Source organism: Pogona vitticeps, chromosome 3 (assembly GCF_051106095.1).
Source record: "Pogona vitticeps strain Pit_001003342236 chromosome 3, PviZW2.1, whole genome shotgun sequence".
Classification (NCBI taxonomy): Eukaryota; Metazoa; Chordata; class Lepidosauria; order Squamata; family Agamidae; genus Pogona; species Pogona vitticeps.
In genome coordinates this window covers 150908876-150933201 of record NC_135785.1, presented here as the reverse complement: position 1 = coordinate 150933201, position 24326 = coordinate 150908876, and positions in this window count along the sequence as shown.

The following is a 24326-nucleotide window of genomic DNA, read 5'->3' as shown; positions in this document are numbered from 1 at the left end:
AGTGACTCTTTTTTAGCATACAGGACATGCTTGACTTCATGGAAATGTTATCTTACAGCTTTTAGCTTTCTTCTTTCTTGTCTTCCTTCTATTGGAGACAAACTGTTTGTTGCAAATCTACTAGATACAAAGACCCTCTCTGATTTTACAAACCTTGCAATTGAATTTTTTATGAGTGCTGTTCAGGCAAAATAGTCACCCAAAAATGCTGAAAAAAGAGAACACAGTATACCAAAAATTAAATTCTGATTGGCTCAGATCTTTTTGCTTGCATGCCATTTGATAAAACTCCTTCATTACCCAGAAATATATAAAGGAAAGAGAGAAAAGGAAAATATCTCTGACAGCTTCAAATAGGTAACAGTAATGTTCATCAAAGCATTTCTCAGCTCAGGAAACCCTCAGTTTAGTTTCTGTTTTGCAGATGAAAGGCTGTGAGCATCTTATTATGCATATTTGAACTATGCAGTGCAGAGCTGATAGATTTTTAGGTTTGGAGAGAAGGGAGATCTGAGTTCAAATCTCTGCACAGCAACAAAGCTCAAAAAATAACTGGCATCACCAAAATGCTGCTTGGATTTGATGCATTGTGATTCTCTAGTCTAACACATATGATGAGGATTAAACAAGATAATTTTGTGTCTTCTCTTCAGAGATGTCTGAAGATACCTTTCAGTAATCCTGATGCTGTCCTGCCAGATTTTAACCTTCCTTATAGATTATGCCATGCAAACAGCCTATTGGGATCATTTTGCTCATTCCTATTAAATTGAGAGAGCTAGAGGAAGTCATGACAGCCGTCATGACAGTGATTTGTGAGTGAGCTTACCTATTGACCCTATGCATACATGATTGGCAGAGTAACATTATGTAGTAACCTGAGCATTGCCAAGTATGACTGAAATTAGAGCTGGCTAGAACTCTGTTTTGTTAATGTTTCCAGACACTTCTTAGCTCTGCACTGCATTCTGCACCTATTTTAATTTATTTTCACATGAGTTAAATCAACTGACTAACTAGAAATCAAGTAACTAGCTAAATAAAATTCAGATAAATAAATAAAAATCAAATCAATAAAAATGAAATAAAGGATGTATAATAATTAAGAGAGATTTCCTAAATGAATTTTCAAATTAATTTGCTGAAGTTTTAAATTCACCATTTCTTTCTTTGTTTTCATAAGTAATCTACTGCATTTGTGCACTGGTTAAAGTACTGTGCAAAAAGAAATGGAGACTGATTTTTGCCTATTTCTATAAAATGTTCAGTATCAGAAAAAGCCTTATGTGGAGTGAAATATTCTATTTGTGCTGCCTTGGATGACAGTTTGGGCACTGTCATTAAATTTACTGTAGATAGGCGTTATGACCATACTGTGTCAGTGTTACAACCAGAAGCACAGGTTTCCTCTCCTTTTCCAGGCCAAACGCAAAGTGTCAATTTTGACCGTAACAGGCTTTTCATAGCTTGAGGTGTCTCTTGAAACATGTCTGCTGGCACATTAAGATTTGTTGCTACAGATCTTCCACCTGTTACCCAGATTTTCCTCTTGAAATGCAGCAGGTTGCTACCAGTGATACAGACTTCTCCATGATGATTTCAAAGATGTATAATACTATTACCAGTAATACCAGTTTGACACTTTTCATTGTATTCAAATACCTTCCTATTTCCCCAAGCCTTTTACTCTTCCATTTTGTTTGAAACTTGTTCTGAATCTGCTCTTTAATATCATGCTGCCTTTTAGTTTTTCAGCCTATTGTGGTTGCTAATATTTTTATTTGTATTCGGATTATTTTCATATATTTTTTTACATGAATAGTTCCACAAATTTCAACAGGTGACAAAGAATATGTAGAATAAATTTTAAAAACTACATAAAAACATTTCTTCCTTCTGTAGTGAATTATCCATATACTTAAAAAATAATATACTAAAGAACAGGACATGCTATAGCCAGTAGCATTTGGACATGAAACTCTCAGTCTAGATACTAGTCCAGCAACAGACAAATCATGTGGGGCTGCTGATCATGCAATTTGATCCTAATTCCAATATTATGGAAATTATGGAAATTATATCACAGGAGGCTAGCTTTTATTTTCACCATCAGTAAAACAAATTCAGATGGCTGAGACAAATGACAGATGCCATTCTTGAATTTCTTCCACTTGCCACATATTACTTAAAATGACTGGCAAGATGATTTTGTGACATATGAGTGATAAGTACAAGATCCCCATTACTGCATCTAATTTTTATTCTACATTTGCAATATGTCAGCACAGTTACTTTCAAACTGTTTGCTCCCAGTTTACAAACAGTGAATGATTAAACAAATAGAAGATTGCCAAGACAGACAATAATTAAATGTTTACATACTTAAGTTGCAAAGTTTGACTTCAGTGTTGAGGAATCCTAATGCTGTATAATTCAGGATTGGTGGATTAGACAAAGGACAAGCAAACTGCTTTTGGGGGGAACTGTGTTTACATAATATACAATAAGAAACCCTTATGCTAGACATGGGAAAGTTTCATGCTACTGAAAATGTCTTCCCATTTCTTTCTTACTGAAATGAAATTTGTCATGGTTACTTCAGTTTTGGACATGGCAGCTCTTTTCAATGATGTAGTGTCTTAAATATTTTCATCTAATAATTTTTTCTCCCTCTTGCACTTCTTTCCCTTTTTATTTTCCCTTAAACCACAAGCTGCACCCATCTATACCTTTTATTTCTTGTGACAAGACCAAAGTATTCTGTTTTCTGTGTTTTATGGTTTCTTGGACTTTGTCTATTTGCTTTAGTACAGTGGTGCTTCGCTTGACAAGAATAATTTGTTCTGTTCAAATTGCTGTTAAGCGAAATCCTCGTCAAGCAAAACAAAAAAGCCCATTGAAATGCACTGAAAACCGGTTCAATGCGTTCCAATGGGCAAAAGACCTCAACGTTAAGTGAAAATCCTCCATAAGGCAGCCATTTTCGGTGCCTGTAAAGTGAGGAATCCGTCCTAAAACACAGTGGGGAGCCATTTTAAACAGCAGGTGGCCATTTTGAAGATCCGATGATCAGCTGTATTGTTGTTAAGTGAAAAATTGGTTCCCAAAGCAGGGAACCAATCGTCGTTAAGCAATTTTTGCCTATTAGAGCATTGTTTTGCGATCACAAAAGCGATCACAAAAACTTCATTGTCAAGCGATTTCCTCGTCTAACGAAGTAATTGTCAAGCAAGGCACCACTGTACTTCTAGCCAGTCACCCTCTCAATCTAAGAAATTCTTAGCACCCTGGAATAAATCCACATTTAAAAGGTTTCTACCTTTTAAAAAAAACAACAACCACAATTTACTGTATTGCAGTTCATAATCTCACACCACGCAATAGAACTAAAAAACCACAGCACCATCAAATAAACATCTCCAATGTCAGTTTTTGGTGTTCTTCATCTTAAAATAGGTGTTGCATCTTGACTCTTTTTAGATTTTTATCGCATAACTATGACCCCAATTTTTTGTCCAAGGCACATGAATAACCAAATTCAAAGTACATACAGTATTTTTTGTCAACATACACCACATATTTCAATGTTCATTTTTATTTTACTTGAATCCAGAGAGTCACCAAAGAACCCTGGTTCAAAGGAAATGATAACATAACTTTAGTGCCAAGAGTAGTGGTGAGAGAATGAAGCCAATTGCGATGTATACCACAAAAATCATAAATTGCAGTGGTATACAAATGCAAGCACAGAGAAACATCAGGTTTCTTTAGAAGAGGGATTCTAATGCAAAATTATAAAATAAATTGCTAGTTCCGGTTAGTAGTATAAAGGTACTAGCAACTCTGGTTAACCAACTAATACCTCAACACTATAGACAAAGAACTCTGAAAGTGTGAGAGAAATGATTGGCATGATGGCAACTATAGCAGAGTTATCTGGTGCAGGACCATAACTAGGATGGGGCAACTGAAGCTTGCTCCCAGTGTGAGGAAGTTAGAAGGTGCACCCTTTCGCAAGCAGGCTCGCCTGATGACTTGGTCTACTATCATAGGAAAAGACATTGTACTCCAGCCCATTAGGGCAGACATTTTTTGTATTTGTTTAAAATATTTTTACCTTGCCATTCTTTTGAAAAAGGCAGCTCACATAATTAAAAAGACAATATTAAAACACAAAACGCAGAAGTGCCTGCCCAACCCCAGAGGCAGGTCTCAACTGGTGCAGATGTAGACCGCTTTCCATATAGCTACCCTGGGAATATGGAGACCAGGAGTAGGGTTCAACACAGTGGGCCCTCAGTTACTTTTTTTAGTTCAGGGTTGGCAGGGCCCCCCCAAGGAGAAGCTAGACAATTTTGGCAGGTAGCCAGAGTGTACAGAAGACAGATGAAGAGTAAACCAGGCATTGGGGGGCAGATCTACAAGACAATTGGTAGCTCAGACAGATGAATAGGAGGGATCCAGACAGAAATCTTTGCCAAACTTACAACAAATTGCATAGACATTTACCATTAGATTCCAGTTTGTCATCTGCCCATCCTAGTATCACACTATTTAATAATTACTGTATTTGCAAAGGCCAGCACCAAAAATCCTATTTGGTTGCCTTTTCTTCTTAATGTTCACACAAAATAAGGGAAATGAGCCTGTCTTTTTAGTAGATAGATTGCATGCAATGATGCTTGAAACCATCATGAAAAATACTGTAGTTTTACGAAAACTTTTTGGCTCCACTGAACATTCATCAGATGTTCTGCCTGAGGAAGATCCTCCAAATTAAATTCAAATTTCACTTCATGCACAATCTGTTGATTGCCCAGGGAGGTACAGATGCCCCTTGAGACATACTGCTAGCATTCTCAATGTTCTTTTTGCCTTCTTTCCCAACACCTCAAATGTTCCTCTGGAATGCAGACCTAAATTAAGTTGGTATGTAGTTTTAGGTGACATTTTGGATCTGATTCCAATCCCAAAGGTAAAAAAATTGAAAGAACTTAGACCTTGATTTGCAGAAGCACACACATATGTGTGTTTGTACGTGTTCTTGTTTTTTTTTATCACAGTACTATAAAATGCTTTTATAACCTCCATGTGCAAACACTACCTAAAGAATAGTATCTTATAGAAATGGGACTTTAGGATTAACCTAAGGTATAGGGGTGGGGGGAAGAAAAAGACTCTCTTTTTTAATTTTTGGAGTGTTTTGTGGGTTTATAATAGACAATCTCTGAAATACCAAAGTTTTGGTATTACAAAAGTGAAATTAAAGATACTTACAGAAGTCTTACATATTTCAGTTCTTCTCCATTTGACATTGTATGTAAAATCACCTTATCTGATATTCTAGCAAATGGTAGCATTGCAAGTCTCATTAGGAGGCATCTCAGCTAACAGGATTCATTCAGGAAAGGGGGCTGGAAAATTTAATCTTTGAAGCACCTGAGAATCTGGAGTGGCTGCTCTTTACATCCTCCAACCTCCAATTTGAATTAGATATATTCCTCACTGGACTGCTATTGCTCTTCTTTTATCGGGGGTTACATTTTTGAAAAAAAATCTTGCTTCTATTTCTCCACTTCTGAAATATTTTCTGGATTACTTGGATTCCCTGCATTTTGTTCCTTTATTTTACTGATTTTTGGAGGAATTTCTCCCCATTTTCTTTGTTGTTGCCTGGAATGTCTGCTTACCTGCCATTCACCTGGTTGCTTATACAGTGGGGTCTCGACTTACAAACTTAATCCGTATTGGAAGGCAGTTTGTAAGTCGAAAAGTTTGTAGGTTGAATCTGCATTTCCCATAGGAATGCATTGAAAACCATTTAATCCGTATCTGCTCGTTTCCGTCCATAGAAACTAATGGGAAGCTGCTATTCCGCTTTCTGCCACTAGAGGGGGATATATTTTTTGTTTTTTTCTTAGGTCAAAAAAAGTTCAGGAAAGGAGGGGGGAGGCAGGGAACAGTTTTAAAAGCACTTTTGAAATCTTTTTTTTTTTCAACGAAGCCCATTTTATAGCATGTTTTAAAGCATGTTGTGTTAATTGACCCAGGCTTTGCAAGCCAGAATGCCTCTCTCACTCCCCCCCCTTTTTTGGTTTGTCCTGTGTGTTTTTTTCGTTTTGTAACTCGAATCTAAGTGTGCAAGTTGAGTCAATATTTTTCTTTCAGAGTGGTTTGTAAGTCGAAATGTTTGTAACTAGAGCCGTTTGTAAGTCGAGGGTTGACTGTACCCTGTGCTGTTGCACTAATGCCATCAAAATGGTAGCAGGGAGAGCTGTCTCCCTAGTCTCTCAGATTTGGGGGATTCGGGTTGGGGTTGATTATGTTGCCGTTAGAGCAACATACCGTCTATTTTTCAGACCTGCTGGGCAGGGCTCTTCTTCTCTCTCTTGTGACTCCACCCCAATGCACACTGGGTTCCATCGCAACCAGAACTTAATGTGATTGCTGAGTGTAGGAGGAAAATAGCTGTGCAGGGGATAGTAGATTCATGTGCACATGCACATGTGCACCCAGCTTAGTGGGAACCTTGCCTTAGAGAGTTTGTGTGTTTTAGATTGTTATCATAATGAAGATTTCTCTTCCATATCTTACTGTTTACACCCAATGAATTGATGAGGATTAGGATGTTATGATAAGTGCTAACTTTACTGTTAATGCTTGCATAAGTCTTTGGATGACTTAGTCTTCATTCTCATGTACAGTACTGCTGTTGCTCCCTACTTTTGCGGTAGATTATTGTCTGTTGCCTCACCCCAGCATTTTTGGACTATTTTTGCGGGCTCTGTAGGGCTTAATTGGGTCTAACATCAGAAGCCAGAATGGGAAAACTAAAATGAAAGAACCTGAAAGATGTTGGCATTTTCTAGTGTACTGGAGAGACCTGGGGAAAAAAAAGAATCACCCTGAAAGATCCCAAAATGAAAGAAATACAAAAGTATTTGTATTTCTTTACAAATTTCCCCCTTTACATCCCTAGTGTTTTGCTTTGGTTCAGAAGGGTTGTGTGCTGTCACTGTTATTTTGTGTTGGGATTAAAAAATGTGTGTCTTCCGATCATGCCTTATAGCTTCTCTGATCCTCCAAAAAGGCTCCAACAAAGCTGAACCATGAAAATGGTTATTGAAACAGTTGTTGTTTGGAGCATTTATTACCCAGGGTCCTCCTTTGTGGAGGACCTGTTTCCCTTGCAAATCTAACATAGCTAATACATTCCATCCCACTCCTATACCTCTCACCAATGGACCTCACCACTGACTACTGGCTTGGGGTCCACTACAAACTCCATTGCTCATGCAGTCCTTTAGCACTGTGCCTACTTAGCTAGCCACATGTACTGCATGTGCTCCTTGCAGCAAAGTATTAGAGAGACCACACTGATGGGGTGCTGTATAGGAATGTGTTCATTTCCTCAAGCAAATCAGGACTGGAAGCTACGAACTGCAAGAACAGGGCATCCATTGAGAGCCCCACAACCAACCACTGCCTTGGATAAAGAGAAAAAGAAAGTGCCTGCACAAAGGAACTCTTAACAGGAACGTTCTGAAGCCACATTATGTGAGTGGGGGGAGAAAGCCGAATTTGTCATTCTTATACCATGGTTCTTGCACTGGAGCAGTGAAATGTAGGGTAAATGAATACTCATATGTTGCTGTGGTTCCCCACCATTTTGTATTGCCCGAAACAATAAGTGCTTTAGTTACATTTGTCATGATTGAGTTTTGTTGAAAACTTGATTGAGGAGCATGAAAGTTCTAAGGCTTGATGGCAGTCACACATTCTTTGTACTAATAAAAAACATTCCAACTCTTCTGAACCAAAGCAACACATTATTCTTTAGCTTGGTTATACACTGTTTAACTACATATCACTTGCTGAAATCCTGTTGTGCAGTTATGCGAACAACATAATTTTTGGAAGTGAACTGCCATAGATTAAGGAATCTTGATGGATGTTCTCTCTGTTGCATACAGAGTCCTATGACTCTGTAGGAAACAGATAAAGTCTATGGAGATTTCTTATCTTATGTCATTTGAGTATAAAAGTTACACTGTTTGTATAGCAGCATAGCAGAAGTTCCACCATGGTGTAAGAATACATTGTTGGGAGGCTGAAAAAGAGGAAGATGGAGGAAAATGCTAGTTGCCTATGTCACGTCCAACCCCTTATCTCTGTCTGCTTGTGCTCTGACTTACCAGACAGAATAACACCAGCCACAAGCTTCTGACATTGTTATTTATTCTAAATTTGCACATTAAATTTATTACAATGTCTACCTATTGCAAAGCAAGGATCATAATTGAAGGGGGCACACAGCAATTTTTAATACTTTGTTTTAGAATTGTCCACATGGGTACCTCTCCTACATGTTAAACAGAAAGCAGAAGACCAACAATCACCAGAGGGTTTAGCTTCCTGTTTTGGAACCTACGCAACACATTTTGATTTGGCAAATAAGTAGTAATGGAAACCAGCAGAAAGTGCCCAAGGTTGAGGCCAGGGTATATCCCTATTGGTACTTACAGCCCCTTCAATATAATCCTGGGTTGATATCTCACTTGATATGTCAATTAGAAATAATCAGAATGTGACAGACAGATAAATTGTCCATCTTCATGCAGGCTTCTTAGCCAATTAAATCATAGCAAAACCACAACCAATCAAGTGGAAGCAGACATTTCACAATGGAGAGTCTAACAATTTAAAATTTAACTGGCAGATGGGATTTAGTCTATGCTGGGTTAGCAAGGCGGTGAAAAAGGGCTCGATTGATTATAGTTTTTAAAAAGCCAGTGAGGGACTGGATGTTAAAGAAGACATTTAGAGTTTGGATGTAAGTGCAGTCAGATGGAGCATAGCTAGGGAAGTGATCAGTTAGGCTGGAGCTCACAGAGGTTAGATCAGGAAAGTTATCCTCTTTATTTTCTTCAGGCTGCAGAAAGGCCCTAGGAGAGATTGGAGAGCTTTTCAAAATGTTCATAGAAGTAAATAGTTTTTGTAAAAGGGAGTGGCTTTTTAGTAGAGAAATTTGGTGTGGAATTTATGTCCAGGCTTATTGAAACAGTAAATCTGCTATAAAATGCCTACTGTGCCTTTAACAGAGTAACAATAAAGTTTCATCCCTTTATTTGAAAATAAACATTAATTTCAGTTGAATAAACTTCCTTAGTCTATATTTACACCAAGGTCAGGAGATAAGTTATATGAAGGAATAAATATTGAATGTCATCAATGCTGGCTTAAGTGGAGCACTGCTAACAATATAAAATAATATTATGTAACACAGTAAGCACAGGGAGTACATAAAACTCTGCCCAATCCTGGCTCAGTCATGTTGTTGATCTCCCATCTTCACTGATGGAATGTCACAAAGAACTCTTTTTACTTTCTTCAAAATAAAACCAGGTATTTCAAGTGGGATGTCAGCAGTCAAGATGGTCTACAAGTGTTGATGCTGTCAACATTCAGGCTGCCCTTTGCTATGTAAAGGTTGTCATCCTTTTTCTGCTGGCAACATAGGCACGATATTGAGCAGCAATAACAGGCCATTTCCTGCCATTTTCTTTCAGGGATACAGAAGTACAACACGCTAGGGTGGAGTCTGGGTCAGGTTGGTGGGACTCAGGCTGAAAGGTGGAGAAAGAGAACAGTGAAGGAGATTTGTGCTCATGCTTGGCGCCCTCTATGAACTCTGAGTGGGAAAAGTGGGCAGAGATGGGGAAGGTACTGGTGCCCATCTTCTGTGTCCTTGGAAAGGACTAGCCTCTGGAGGTCCAGAACCCTTGGACTGGGGAATGGATCCCATTTTAATTTGCTGAGGATGTAGGGGAGTCATGCTGCCCTCCAGTCAACCAGCTCTAACAATCCTGTAGAGATCAAGGCAACCTGCTGGGTACCTTGGCCCCACCCGGACTGAGAGAAAACACTGGCAGAGAAAGTGACAGAAGAAGCATCTTTGACAGAACCAATGGAGGCAGGATGAGCTCAGAGGATATGAGAGCTTACAATGATCCAGCCTGGCATGACTGGCCATCCTTAAAGGCTGACTGGGTCAGTGTGGAAACTAGACCCCAGCTATGAACTGTGAACTGTATCAGGCGTATGATGGGAACTCAGGTCAGATAAGGGGTGGAAGCAGTGGGGGGGTAGTGGAATTATCTAAGCTCCCTCGTGCAGACTATTGGGATGGGAAAAACCCGGATCCCAATCCTTTTTAGTAGCTCATTCACCCACCTTAATAAAAAATTGGGATGTTGGCATGTCTTTGGGTCCAAGCCCCAAGTCTGAGTCTGAATCTTTGGTGCCAAACCCAAAATCCAAAGTCCGAAGTCCAAGTCCCTATTGAAAATAAGCTTCTTTCCCCAGAAAAAAAAGGGAGGGATGGGGTGTTCCAAGTATCAATTGAGGTTTGAGTCATTTGAAAAAGAAAACTGAATCAAATCTGAGTTGACTCACTGGTGTGAGTTAAATCCAACTTGACAGTGCATCCAGCAACTTGAGCCCCCATCCCTGATAAAGACCGATTCAAGAAGCGGTGAGAGTCTGGACTTCATGAAACTCATGATAGAGCAGATCCTGCCCACCATACTCAAAATGGGCAAACATGGTGGTGGTCACAGTATCAAATTTCTCTTCTGTTCTGCTTTCAGTTGTGTGCAATACAAGAGGTTATTCCCTGATGAAGGCTGGAAATTAAGTATATGTAATTAGATTGATATAGCAACCACTCCACCTGCTTCTGTGCTTCCAGCCTGAATTCTAACATGCTGATCCATACCTTTACAGCACTTTACAGTCTGAGATCATTACAAAGTCTCTCACATAAGGCACACACACACAAATGTACCAACATATCATAACAATACATACTATAACAGAAAGAAAATAACAAAAATTCCAACAGCTAGAAAACTATTTTTGTGACAGCCCATCCAAAGGTAAAGGAAAAATAATAATAGTCTGGTATTGCATCCTATTCATAAAAGAGCAGAAGATATGACCACCATGAGGAGGTCATACCAGAGCTCAAGGGTGATTGAAGAAAATAACTTCCTCCTAGATATTAATTTTATCTTGCTTAATGAGAGTTAACAGAACAGGCTCTGATCAGCGCACCATAACTTGCATCAGCTCTACTCATTAATGAACTTGGTCTCATACTCTGATTATAAAGATGCTGTATCCAAGTCCAGTCTTTGTGACTCAGGCATTCCAAGATAGCAGGGAGATCTTATTCAATAACTGGAAGAGAAAAATAGAAAAACCACACAGAAAACAGTGTGTAAATTACATGATGCTTATTATTGGAGCTGCACGGAACAAAGCACGTATCTGGAAATCAAGGGTTATTGTCTCATGGTCCAAACAATATTAATACATTGACAGAACAGTGCAAATGTGGCTTTGGCTGGAAGAGAATCAAAACAGCATGCTGTAGTATGCCTTCCAATGCTCCTTTTGGCAAGACAGTTGCAAACAGAATGCGCAGCTTGCACTGTGAAATTCTCATCCTGCTCCAAAAAACTTAAGTCATGGATTTGGTTCATGGCTGTTAATGATCTAATTATGATTTAGAGGCATTAAACACATAATCCATGAACAAAATGTCCTTTCAGAGCATTTTTTGCTTAAGGAAAAAAAAAATCATTTTGCTATTAGAAAAACTGATGCAAATAGATTGCCAGATATTAATACGTTGTGGAAGCAATGGAGTTCTGTGGCAACAATGCATCTAAACTAATCTTAATGCAATAACCAGAGCTTTGCAAATTTTCCTAACAATGGCTGAAATCCAGTTGTTTTAACATAGTATGCCACGTAAGGTTGATGATGCCATCAGCCATGGCAATTTTAGGGAAATTAAAGATTTTCCATTTCCCATGAAAGTCCTGAAGTTTCCTTAGGATCTCTTTCATCATAGGAAAACCATTGAGGACCAGGGGAATGAGGGAGTCTTAAATTTCTGAAAACTAACACAGCTAAGATGATTTTACTAGGAGCAATACATACATGCATACATGCATACATGCATACATGCATACATGCATACATGCATGCATGCATGCATGCATACATACATACATACATACACACATACACACATATTACTCCTAGTTATATATATATATATATATATATATATATATATATATATATATATATATATATATATATATATATATATATATATATATATATATATATATATATATATATATATTAGAGACCCCAGCAGATCCTCCATGATGGTGGGCGACTCGATGAAAGTGTCAGCTCAGTGCGCAGCAGCAGTGAAGAGGGCCAATTTCATGCTAGGTATCATTAAAAAGGGGACTGAAAATAAAACAGCCAACATTAGAATGCCATTGTACAAAATGCTGATAAGGTTGCACCCAGAGTGTTCCATACAGTTCTGGTCTCTGCACCTCAAAAAAGGCATAGTGGAACTGGAAAAGGTGCAGAAGAGAGCAACTAAAATGATGACTGGGATGTGGCACCTCCCTTATGAGGAAAGGCTACCGTTGACTGGCATTTATGCACACAGAGAGAAAGGAAGAGAGTAATTGATACAAAGTAGGGTGGATCTCACGCACTCCCCATTCCATTCTGTTTTATGCAGAACGTTGAAACCTTAGGCAGAGCTCTGTGTGACTTCAAAGCTTGTATCCTGCATTGTGGGGGGGGGGGGGAACAATAACCACAACAGAGCAAACAAAAGAGCTGTAGCCAATCGTGACCATGGCTTGTTTTCTCTGTGTTTTCTATATGGCTGCCTCCTTTAAGCCTGGAGTGTGCATGTGTGCTTGCTTGTGTGTTTGAGTTGCTTCCTTCTTTGCTGCCGCTGAATAGCTCAGTTTGGCACTGTGCTGCTGCAGCAGCAATCAATAGGAATGGCAGTGGAGCCCACCGGGGGGGGGGGACCGGCTGCCCCTTGCTATAAATAGATGGTACCTCTTCCTCCCACTGATCATTCGCAGGGCTGCCTGTGCTGGGCTGAAACCTCCAGCAACTTCACCACACGCAGCTGGTGTTGGGAGAATTAAAGTGGATGAGAGCACCATGTTTGATGTCCTCCTTCTCTCTCTCTCTCTCTCTCTCTCCCTCTCTCTCTCTCTCTCTCACACACACACACACACACACACACACACACGGGTTTGCACATGTGAGTGTGTGTCCATGTCTCTGCCTTTCGCTCCGGTGATTAATCTGCTAAGTCTGCTCTGGTGTGGTGGCTGTGCTAAGGAGCCCAAAGTCCTGACTCCTCAGAAGTCAGCAAAATGCCGTTTTTTTCTTGTTTCCATGCTGTGTTACTCTCAATGGTGGAGAACCCACAACCCACTGTAGTGGTAGTCCATTGTTGACAGAAGCATACCAATGTGCCAACACTCTGATTCGGGTTTTTTACTCGAATGACAACCAGGAGAAGTTGACTGCACACCAGATGTAGTGAGAAAGCATCTGTTTAGTAGTGCACACATGATGGCATCTCAGATGTAATGCATGATGAACAAATATACTAGAAGCTTCTCAGCAGGCTGGATTTGATGTGGAGATAGCACAGAGGGGGAGCAAAAAATTTGGCAATGGCTTTGCATCATCTGAACACACACACACCAAAAAACTTGAAATTCATGAGGAATAACTATGAAACATTTTGCAGGTGTGACCATGGCCTTAGTTTATTCACCAAGTAGAAATAGCCATTTGTGCCCAATGGAAATAAAAATAATGTTTTTACCTGGTGAGCATTAGGTGATGTTTCTTCAGATCCTTCAGATTACAGATTACTGTAGCCTCAGAGGATTTATATCAACTCTCATAGACACATACCACCAATTTTTGGGCTCTTCTGCACAATTTTTCTTCACTGTCCATGAAGGGGTTGTGCTAAGCCTGAAGAAATGGAATTTTCTCCACCAAAGATTGTAATTTGTTTGATTTTTATGGTTCAATAAAAGGTACCACCCACTCTTACATGTGTGTAACCTTGGATCACACAGCCTTTTCCTTGTTCTTTCTGATGAAAAAAAGTCCACTTCTGGATTCTCCCTTGCTTGGTGTCACTTTGTGAATGGTAGTAAGCACAAGAGAGTATCCTGTAGACCATCTTGACAGCTGCCATTGGTGTTGTCCATATTCAAGATGCCCTTTGCTCTGTAAGACTAGTGCTTTGTAAGATAGTGCTTTGTATCAAATGATGTCTAATCTTTATGTTTACTTCTTGGCTGCTACTCCAAGATATATTTGTTAAGGGTGTAGTAGCAATCCACTATTCAGGGCTGCCTCTCATTTTTCTTGAGTAACATGAGAGCTTCTTCACTGTCTGAACTTCATCTGCCATTCTGCTTATACCAGAAGATCAAAATTCCTTCAAGGGCGCCCACAGCAAGCTCAGCTGTGGCTTCCACATACTTTCTGTGTCTCTTCATCCCATTCCGTGACAGCAGTCTGTTATGAAACAGGAAGTAATCTCAACATTGAGTATAAAAGACCATAGGCAAAAGCCTCCTTCATTAGATGGATGAAGACACATGTGCATGCTATGAACCAACCTGTTTTCATTTCTCAAGCCCCCAGTTATTTTATTTCGGCCTCCTTGATTCTCTCTCATACTCACAGTTTTGCAAAAAGGAGTTGTGGAAATTGTTTTACTGAAATGTAGAGCTACCTTTACTGACCATTTTAATACACCCATGTTTTAAAGATAAAACTTTTCCAGAATATAACATGGGGGTACATTGAAGCATCATTGAAGTACAGATGTTGCAAATAATAATACTAATAATAATGGGAGTATGATTCTTTGAAGTCTTGCTAAGGAAGTTTGGTTCCTGCAAAGGCACCAAACTTTCCCATAAACATTTAATTTTTTCCCCATTTTTAAAAAGTAGTTAACTGAAATCTAATTTTTGCCTCTTCACTCTCTGTATTAAAAAAATCTTCTGCACTTATGGAATGTACTCTGGCTCCATTTCTCTTCTATGGAGGGGCAGTGTGTGAGTCAAAAGTGAGCACATATATTTCAGGTGATACTGAAAGCCTATACTACCTTATTAACTGATATTTCTGCTGGTGTCTGGTTTACTGTTATTGGATTTGTGATACCTATCACTATCACAAGCCATGCAAAGAGTCAATCTTGTCAAAAGAAATTCATATATAGCAACATTTTCTGTGGTATATTGATTTGTTAAGGTGAAGATTAAAAATTCTATGCAGTGCAGCTAGGAGAACTAACTGAATATTTCCATGCTATTCACAGAATTAAATGCACTATTACTACGGGATGATAAGGACAAAAAAAGTGATTTCCGTTAAATTGTTCCTCCCGTTCTCTCACTCATTCACACACAAACAATTTTACTTCCTCATTTGTCTGGCAACCTAGCTACTTCCCAGTCTGATTTATATAGGAAAATGAGGGATTTGTTTTGGATATCCATAATAGTGTATTTTCTACTCTTTTTGGATGTTTCCACATAAGACATTTGGTGTGGAATTGACACACTATATGTACTGACTTGAAACATAAACCAACATCTTATAGCCTACATAGCCAACAATTGTAGAACATGAGCCAACATACAATCTTAAACTCAGGTTACTTTTTAATTCATTGGAATAGCTTGCTTTTTTTAAAAAAGAGATTTATCACTATAGTTTTGGCATTTTTTCTACTATTTCCACTGCATATGCTTTCCTGAAAGTCAATTTAGAAGAATCATGAGATTATACTGTGTGTGTGTGTTTGTGTGTCCACAAAAATATATAAACACATGAAGGCAGCTAGGTTCACAAATTAGAACACATCAAAAATATAACTGCTGGATAGCTCAGTGCGTTAGGCATCTGGCTGTACAGCCAGAAATTGGGAGTGATTCCCATTGTTCCTCATTAATAGGGGCTGGACTCGATGATCCAGGGGGGCAGTTCTAAGATTATTTTTATCATCATCATCATTGTCAAAAGCTAGAGAAATCCTCTTCAGAGAATGATCTGAATCTTCAGGAGACAGATGGCAGTGAGTAGACCCTTAACCATGGACCCTTGAATGTCAGAAAGGATATCAAAAGAACCTGCTTCAGAAGAGAGAAGAGGCTTAGATGAACCTGGATTGCTATAGTTTGCTCTGAAGTTAATATTTACTTGCTATTGTTCTGTTGACTTGGTGCCTTTGGACTGTTTTGACACAGGCTGTAGAACTCCCTGCTTGGAAGCAACATTGGCAGGACTTGGCTTCCACTTCTGCTTTATCTTTGATTGTAATCTCTGGATTGCCCTTTACTGAACTAGCAACTGAGGTATTTTATTGCCACATTTTGACCTTGGACTGGACAGACTATGGCACTGGATTTTACCTGACTGTGAACTATAGAAATTGTAGGGTCACTTTTATTAGGAATAACTCAAATCCTGGGTTAAATGTCTTAAGATTCTGGGTTATGGAAAGCAAAGTAATTATTACTGATGAATCCAGAAACTTGCCCAGCTGTGGAAGTAAGATTTTTGGAAAACATGAACATGAATATAGTTCATAGTATCTGCCATTGGAAACTCCTGATCCTTTTTCCAGAGGCAGAAAACTTAGTTCTGAGTAAGATTTACACCAGGACCTTACCTGATGAAAAGAAAATTACCCCTCTCTTTTCTTCACCCATTATTCTGTCAGTCAGGCATAAAGTCAAGAGGTGACATTTAACACCTTTCTTGCTATATAAATATCTGCTCTTGTGTCCCACAAAATATATTTTAATTAAGCTAGTGTAATATAAGTTGTTGTGATAGGAGCAGAAGGGGGTACTGAATGGAAGGGAGAAGAGAGGGATCTCTCACACTGCCTGATATCTGGATTGGGAATTTCCTAGTGAAGGCAATCTACTTCCCCACTTTCCCACCACAGGTGGTCCTTCCATCAACAGAAAAAGACCTTTTTATTTAGGCAGGCCTTTGGCAATAAGGCCAGGTAGCTGGGAAAGGAGTTTTCAACAAGATAAGTGTTGTCCTGTCAACATGCTTTTAGTTTGTCCTATGTTTTAATTTTATTTCTTTTTCCTTGATCATCGTTAGCCACATTGATTCACATTCCTTGGGAGAGAGTTGGTGCAAAAGGGGAAAGTAAATAAGGCATGTCCAGAGGGGCATTTGTCCCATTGTTTATGGCATTGCAAGGGTGGATTCATTTGTTCTTTTTTCCAATGGCCATGCAATGGTGTCTGCTCCGCCATGGTGCTGAGTCACCATGGCAGGGACGCTTTGCCCTCCTGTTCGGAGAGTGGCATTGCACTTGATGATGCCACTTTTGGAGGGGAGGGGGAACAGAGCATTTAAGAAGTTTCTGTTCCTCCGGCTCAGCCTCTTTGCCATTTGAGCGAACAAAGAGCCAAGCCGTGCAGCCGGGCAAGTCTGCAGTTTTGCTTTCTTGCATGCGGCTGGCCTTAGTTTCATCGGATTTGGGTCATGCATTGGCACAACCCAGCTGATCTTCCTACCTATACTTATTTGATTATGTGTTCTTTGGGCTTTATTTTAATTTCTTAAGTGTTATTCCAGTTTAAGGGTGGGTACTTGTGGGGGTGCGGGGGGGGAAGGAGTGTCAATCCCCCACCCCACCAGTATCACTGTTTTTCTGGGGGTAGAGAGAGTTGGTGGAATGAATTGATTTAGCTGTTGTTAGTTTAATGTTCCATTTGTGGTGTTCTGTTTATATATAAAAATTTAAAAAACCACAATAAACAGAACACCACAAACGGAACGTTAAATATATATTTTTATATTTATGATATTTTTATATCAAGTACCAATGAGCCTACAAATAATCAGTGTCTTCCGGTCCTTGACTATTTATATATATATATCCACCCCTAGGAGATCGAGCAGAGAGTCAAAAGCATGTAGGATGGTTGAGGTCAGTTCACCAGGATTTTTGCCACCAGCCCCTAGTGTGCTGCCTAACAGTGTTGGGATTAGCCTTCCCACTACAGTAAAGCCTCTTTCAGCTTCAAAGCCATGGACGGCACCATACCCACAGTGGTCATCTCCCAGTTAGAAGCCCAGTTTTGTCAAAGGTTTACAGCAGCTTAACTACCCTGTAATTCCAAACATGGGGTACAACTCTGTTCCTCGAAGTGCACTACCCTGCAATGATCAGTCTTTACCACTGGGTGACCCCTTGCTACCAGTGACCATAGAAAAATTTGACAAAGTTTATATGTAGATGTATTCGAGCTTTTGAATAGAGAGATTGAGGGAAAGAAAGGTAACAAGGAAGAGCAGAGGGAAAAGGAGACATTTAAGAAGAAGAATGCAGAGAGGTGTTGGGCAAATTGGTTCCTTGGTTTTTTAAGTTTACACTGGCACCATCGTAAAGGTGTACCCAGCCTGGGCCTTTGGTCTTTTGCAATACCTCAATCTTATATACATAGAGTATGTTGATTTCCCGGGCCCTGCGTGGTTGGTTTATGCTCAGGGGTTCTGTAGGAGGGCAGCAATAAACTCCCAGATGCGCTGGGATGTGCAACATTGCAGGTTATGGCTGCAGCTTGTGACCCCGTATCAGGCGAGTGATTCAGTAGTGGACACTTGATTCAAAGAGCAACTAATCTTCCTACTTCCTGCATTTCAGTGGGCCAGGGGGTTCAACCCTGCTTAGTTTGCTGGAAGTTCAATGCTAAAGGTTTCTGCAACCATAAACCATGCAGGTTCTGACACCAGTGTTCAATATGTAGGGGCACGCATAGTTCCATATCCTGCTTCAGGGGATGCGTGGGAACAAGCAGTGGCAAGGAAGGAGGAGGGTCAAGAAGGCCTGTAGCACATTCAGTTACTCCTGCAAAGGGGCCCTGGTCCAATTAATGTAGAGGTACTAGCCAAATGGTTGCTACTTTACCTGGATTGGGAGTCAACAAGTTATTTTTTAGATGGTTTCAAATTAGGTTTTAGGATTCCTGTTCAGGTCAATAGATGTGCAACTCTGGAAAACAATTTAAAATCTGTTGGAGGCATGAAGATGTAGTGAGAAGGAAGATTCAGAAGGAAGTAGCAGAAGGAAGGGTAGCTGGACCTTTTATGGAGCCTCCTGTTCCAAAGTTGCACATTCCCCCCCCCCCGGGTGTGGTCCCCCCAAAAAAAGCCCCAGGAGAGTTCCATTTAATTCACCATCTATTGTACCCTGAGGGGGAGTCTGTCAAGGACATGATTCCACAAGAGCTGTGTACAGTTCGTTACACATCTTCTGATGCTGCAATATGGATGGTCTGATCCTGCAGTAATGGGGCCGAACTTGGGAAGGCAGACATTAACTCAGCTTTTCATTTGCTGCCAGTTCACCTGGATGATTTTGAATTACTAGGTTTCCAATCTGAAGGTTGTTTTTATATGGCTAAAGCAATGCCCATGGGATGCTCAATTTCTTGTGCTGCTTTTGAGTGCTTTAGCTCATTTTTAGAATGGGCACTTAAGCGTAGGGCGAGGCTGTCCCATGTTGTCCATTATTTGAATGATTTTTTTTTGTTCTGTGGGATGCCTTGATCATGGCAACGTGAGTTTTTCATGCAAACCTTTCAAATCATCACAAGGGAGCTGGGCGTTCGCTTGGTGGAGGAAAAAACTGGCCCAAGTTTTAACCCAACAACCTGTGTCTTACCTCGTTATTTCCAGCCTGGGAAGGCAATGGACCAGTTTCTCCCTATTAGCCCCCAGGGCACCCCAGCTCACAGCTTTTTAAGCCCCTGTTGGAGACTTTCAGTATTTGGGTGCAGGTTGATGTGCTCTAGATTAGTCCATCACCAGCACATACAATCACTGGGAATGGACTAAAATTAAGCCTTGCTGCTTTCAGTACTGCCTTCCAGTATGAATTTCCAGTATTGTGAAATGGCTTAATAAATGAACTATCAGGCTATCAGGAAAATGAACATTTCTCCTGCTTCTCTGTAAATATTATATTTTTGTGCCATTACTAATACACTGCATCACTTAGATATTTTTTTTTAAAAAATGATTTGCCTTTGTATGGTGTACCCATGAAAACCACAGCTGTGGGTCGTTTCTCGTTTGGCAGTACACATAAGGCAAATAATTTTTTAAAGAAATTAATCTAAGTGACTCAGCACATCAGTAATAGTCAAGCATTTCCCCTCCGCTGCCATTTTTTTTCTGCTACAGATACTTTGCTGGAAGAAAGCAAGCATATCTGAGGGTGTGAGAGCTTACAGTTTATCAAAAACACCTTGCAACTGAAGAAATCAAAGAAAGCCATGTTGTTTTTCCCTCCTCCTTTTCCATGGGACAGGGCATGTCTGTTGCATGCAAAAGAAAGGTAGAAAAGGTGAGTGTAGCTGGAAGGTAAAATATGAATGGAGAGGTGTGGATGTATTTGCAGAAGAGTGTTAAGAGATCCTTTTGTGGAAATCTCTTGGTTCAGATGTGCACATCCCTTTCCTTTATAATCTGCTTTATATGGTGCAAGCAATCCTTCTCCTCCTTCTCCTGCTCCTTCTCCTTCTCTCTCTTCCCCCCTCTGTGTGTGTGTGTGTGTGTGTGTGTGTGTGTGTGTGTACAATACAAGGTGGGGGTGGAAGATTGCACACACCCCTTCTCTTTGTTTCCTGCCCCTTTCTCTCTGCCTTCTCCTCTCCAAATTCACTGTAGCCAAAAGGGAGCACAAAGGGCATTGATGATTTTGGCTATCTGATAATTTATGGTTCTGGACAGCACCTGTTTTATTACAACCTTTGTGTTTGGCTTTGTTTTAATTTTAGTCTGTCTTTCATAAAATGTTTTAGTAATCCAGAACATTATATTTGTTCATCAATAAAACACAATGCTGTAAGAATATTGATGCAGTTGTGTATGAGCACATAAGATTTTTTTCCTCTGTATTTCACCCATGGGTGAACCTGAATTGGTAAAGGTAGAATGGAAAAAGAAGAAGAAGCAAATGAAATGAAGGATTAAAAATAACTCTTCAATTCTGGAATTTAAGTGCTACTGATGAAATTAGGAAGACAATTGAGAGCTGCAACAAAATTATGTACTGTGGAATGCTCCTCCTTGGAGTGTCAGCCAGCATACCATGACTTTCCCAGAATGCACCATTCCATTTATCCTCCTATACTATTTTTAAACAGTTTGTCACCATTTCACGCTCCCTAAACATGTTCAGTGCTGTCATTGAGGTGTTCAGGAGAAGAGAGGGGTTTTCCCTAGTGCTTTTATAAGTTGTGTTTCTGGTAGTTCTGAATAATATATGTTTCCCTCAGACTTGTGGTTACTTTTTAGACTTCTCTCTCTCTCTCTCTCTCTCTCTCTCTCTCTCTCTCTCTCTCTGTGTGTGTGTGTGTGTGTGTGTGTGTGTGTGTGTATGTCCATTTGGGCTAAATAAGCAATGGCAGTTAAGCTAACAACAGAAATAAAAAACAGGGACAGAATTTAGGGCACAAAGAACCAATGTAACTGAAGGCCCAGAATGCTGGTGCTATGTTCATTCCAAAAAAGGTTCATAGAGCTAGCTGTGGAAAGTTTTAGCAAATAAAAAGTTTGAAGATATTAGATTTCAGACATGAACTGTAAAGTTTAAAGAAAAATAAACCTCAAAAGTTCCAAAGGCCATGCTTAAAGAATCCAAGTAAGGACTTATGAGTATGTGATTTTCTTGGTATGCACTATTCATCCACATGGTCCTCTTTTTAATGTTTCTATAATATATTTGATAGGTTTTTCTTCTTTGAAGTGTCTTTCTTTTCTTCTCACTGTCTCTTGCATCCAACTGAGCTGCCAGATGCTTCAAAAAATGTATTCAGAAGTATTTTAGTGCAGCTTCATCTGATCATCATCTTCTGTGATGCAGCCCACTTGAAATGCGCTATTTGATTCTAGCCTGTGCTGCTTTATTTTTGTTGCTATTGCTTCCCTTGAAATGCAAATAGCTTGTGAGGGAGGAGTTGAGACTGTAGTAGGATGAGGAAGAGTTCAGTACCCCACCCCACCACACCCTTTCGAATTATTTTCCTTACCGAATAAGACATTTTGATGGCATTTCAGCTATTGATACTTTCTCTAGTGTTGTCCTTACTGTCTGGAGGTGCCTGGTTAAGACGTAGGAACATGTCCAGGCCAATGGGTCCAAATCCATTCATTGAATTTCAAACCCATTCATTGTACACATGTGAGAAGACCTTTTGTGTTACATTCAGAAAACAAATGTCCATTATTTTTAATGCCTACTGAGATTCTTTTTGCATGTTTACATCTTGACCTAGGCAGGCAGGGATGGAGGATATATGGTCTTCCATGTACAGCTCCCATCCTCTCTTGACACTGGCTGCAGCAGGTGGGAATTTGGAGCCAAAAGTATCTGGAGGGCCACAAGCATCCCCAACCCCTAATCTAGGGTGTGTTTAAAGGCTCTGCAAAGGAGCAGCTTAAGTGTCATTTAATCAATTCTGATAACGATGGGAACATTTCAAGAACGCTGTGTATCACACCGCCTTGTCCACATTTGGCAAGAAGACCAAAAAGGCGGCTGACTGGTTCGAAGCCCATTCGGAGGAGTTGATGCCAGCCATCAAGGATAAGAGGAGAGCTCTAGCAGCATGCAAATGTAAGTAGATAAATAGGGACCACCTCGGTGGGAAGGTGACAGCGTTCCGTGTCTAAGTCGCACTGGCCATGTGACCATGGAAGATTGTCTTCGGACAAAAACGCTGGCTCTATAGCTTGGAAACGGGGATGAGCACCGCCCCCTAGAGTCGAACACGACTGGACAAAAATTGTCAAGGGGAACCTTTACCTCTACCGTTACCTAGCAGCATACAAAGCCTGTCCTTGTGAGTACAACTTGCACGCTCTTTGAGCTGCTTGAAGCCAAGTCCAACAGGCTGCCAGGAGATGTTCAAATGATTATTGGCTTCAGATCTGCTCTCAGATACAGATAGCAGCAGACACAGGTAACATCAAGAGAATGTATGATGGTATCAAGCAGGCTTTAGGTCCAATACAGAAGAAATCTGCTCCCTTGAAGTCTGCTACAGGCATGATCATCCAGCACCGAGCACAGCAGATGGAATGCTGGGGGCAGCACTACTCTGAGCTATATTCCAAATAACATTGAGTGCCTGCCTGTCTTGGAAAAGTTGGACAGCGAACCAACTTTAGAAGAAATAAAAGTGGCCTTGGATTCTCTCACCTCTAGCAAGGCACCTGGAAAGGATAATATCCCTGTTGAAGTGCTGAAGTGCTGTAAAGAGATTATCACCACTGAACTGCATGAAGTCTTTCATCTTTGCTGGAGCGAAGGTGGAGTACCACAGGAAGGATGCAAACATCGTCACATTATATAAGAACAAAGGTGACAGGGCGACTGCAATAACGACCATGGCATCTCTCTTCTCAGCATTGTAGGGAAGCTGCTTGCCCGTGTTGTGCTGAAGGGATTCCAGGTGCTTGCAGACAGAGTCTATCCAGAATCACAGTGTGGATTTAGAGCTAATAGATCCACCACTGACGTGGTATTCTCCCTCAGACAGTTGCAAGAGAAATGTAGGGAACAACAACAGCCACTCTTTGTGGCCCTCATAAATCTCACAAAGGCCTTTGATTTGGTTAGCAGGGACAGCCTTTTTAAAATAGAGTGGAACCTCTACTTATGAACTTAATCCATCCCAGAAGATGTTTGTAAGTTGAAATGTTCGTAAGTAGAAGTACCATTTCCCATAGGAATGCATTGAAAACCAATTAATCCATTCTGGCCGAAGAAAAAAATACCCCCCAAAATAAAAAGAACACAGCAAGTGCGGTCCGAAGGCACTGAGGCTTTAAGAAGGGGAAAAACCTCCAACAACAAACAGTAAATCGACCTCCCTTGCTGAGGCTTTAAGAAGGGGGAAAACTTCCAACAACAAACAGTAAACCAACCTCCCTTGCTGGGGCTTTAAGGGAAAAAAGCCACCAACAACACCACACCCTCTAACTGTGGAAAGTGAAAGAGCTACAGCACAAAGAAGCAGCCTCTGTGCCATCTACAGATAGAAATTTAAAATGCCCGCCTTTTTCCCCTGCCTTTTTCTGTCTGTAAGTGGAAGCTCCATTCGCAAGTTGAAGCCAAATTTTAAGGCCAGAGCTGTTCATAATATTCGTAGGTAGGGATGTTTGTAAGTAGAGGTTCCACTGTACTTCCCAAGATTGCATGTCCACCTCGACTCCTTAACATCACCAGGTCCTTTCATGAGGAAATGAAGGGCACTGTAGTTTTTGATGGCTCAACATCATATCCCTTTGACATCCGAAGTGGAGTGAAACAGGGCTGTGTCCTCGCACCAACCCTGTTT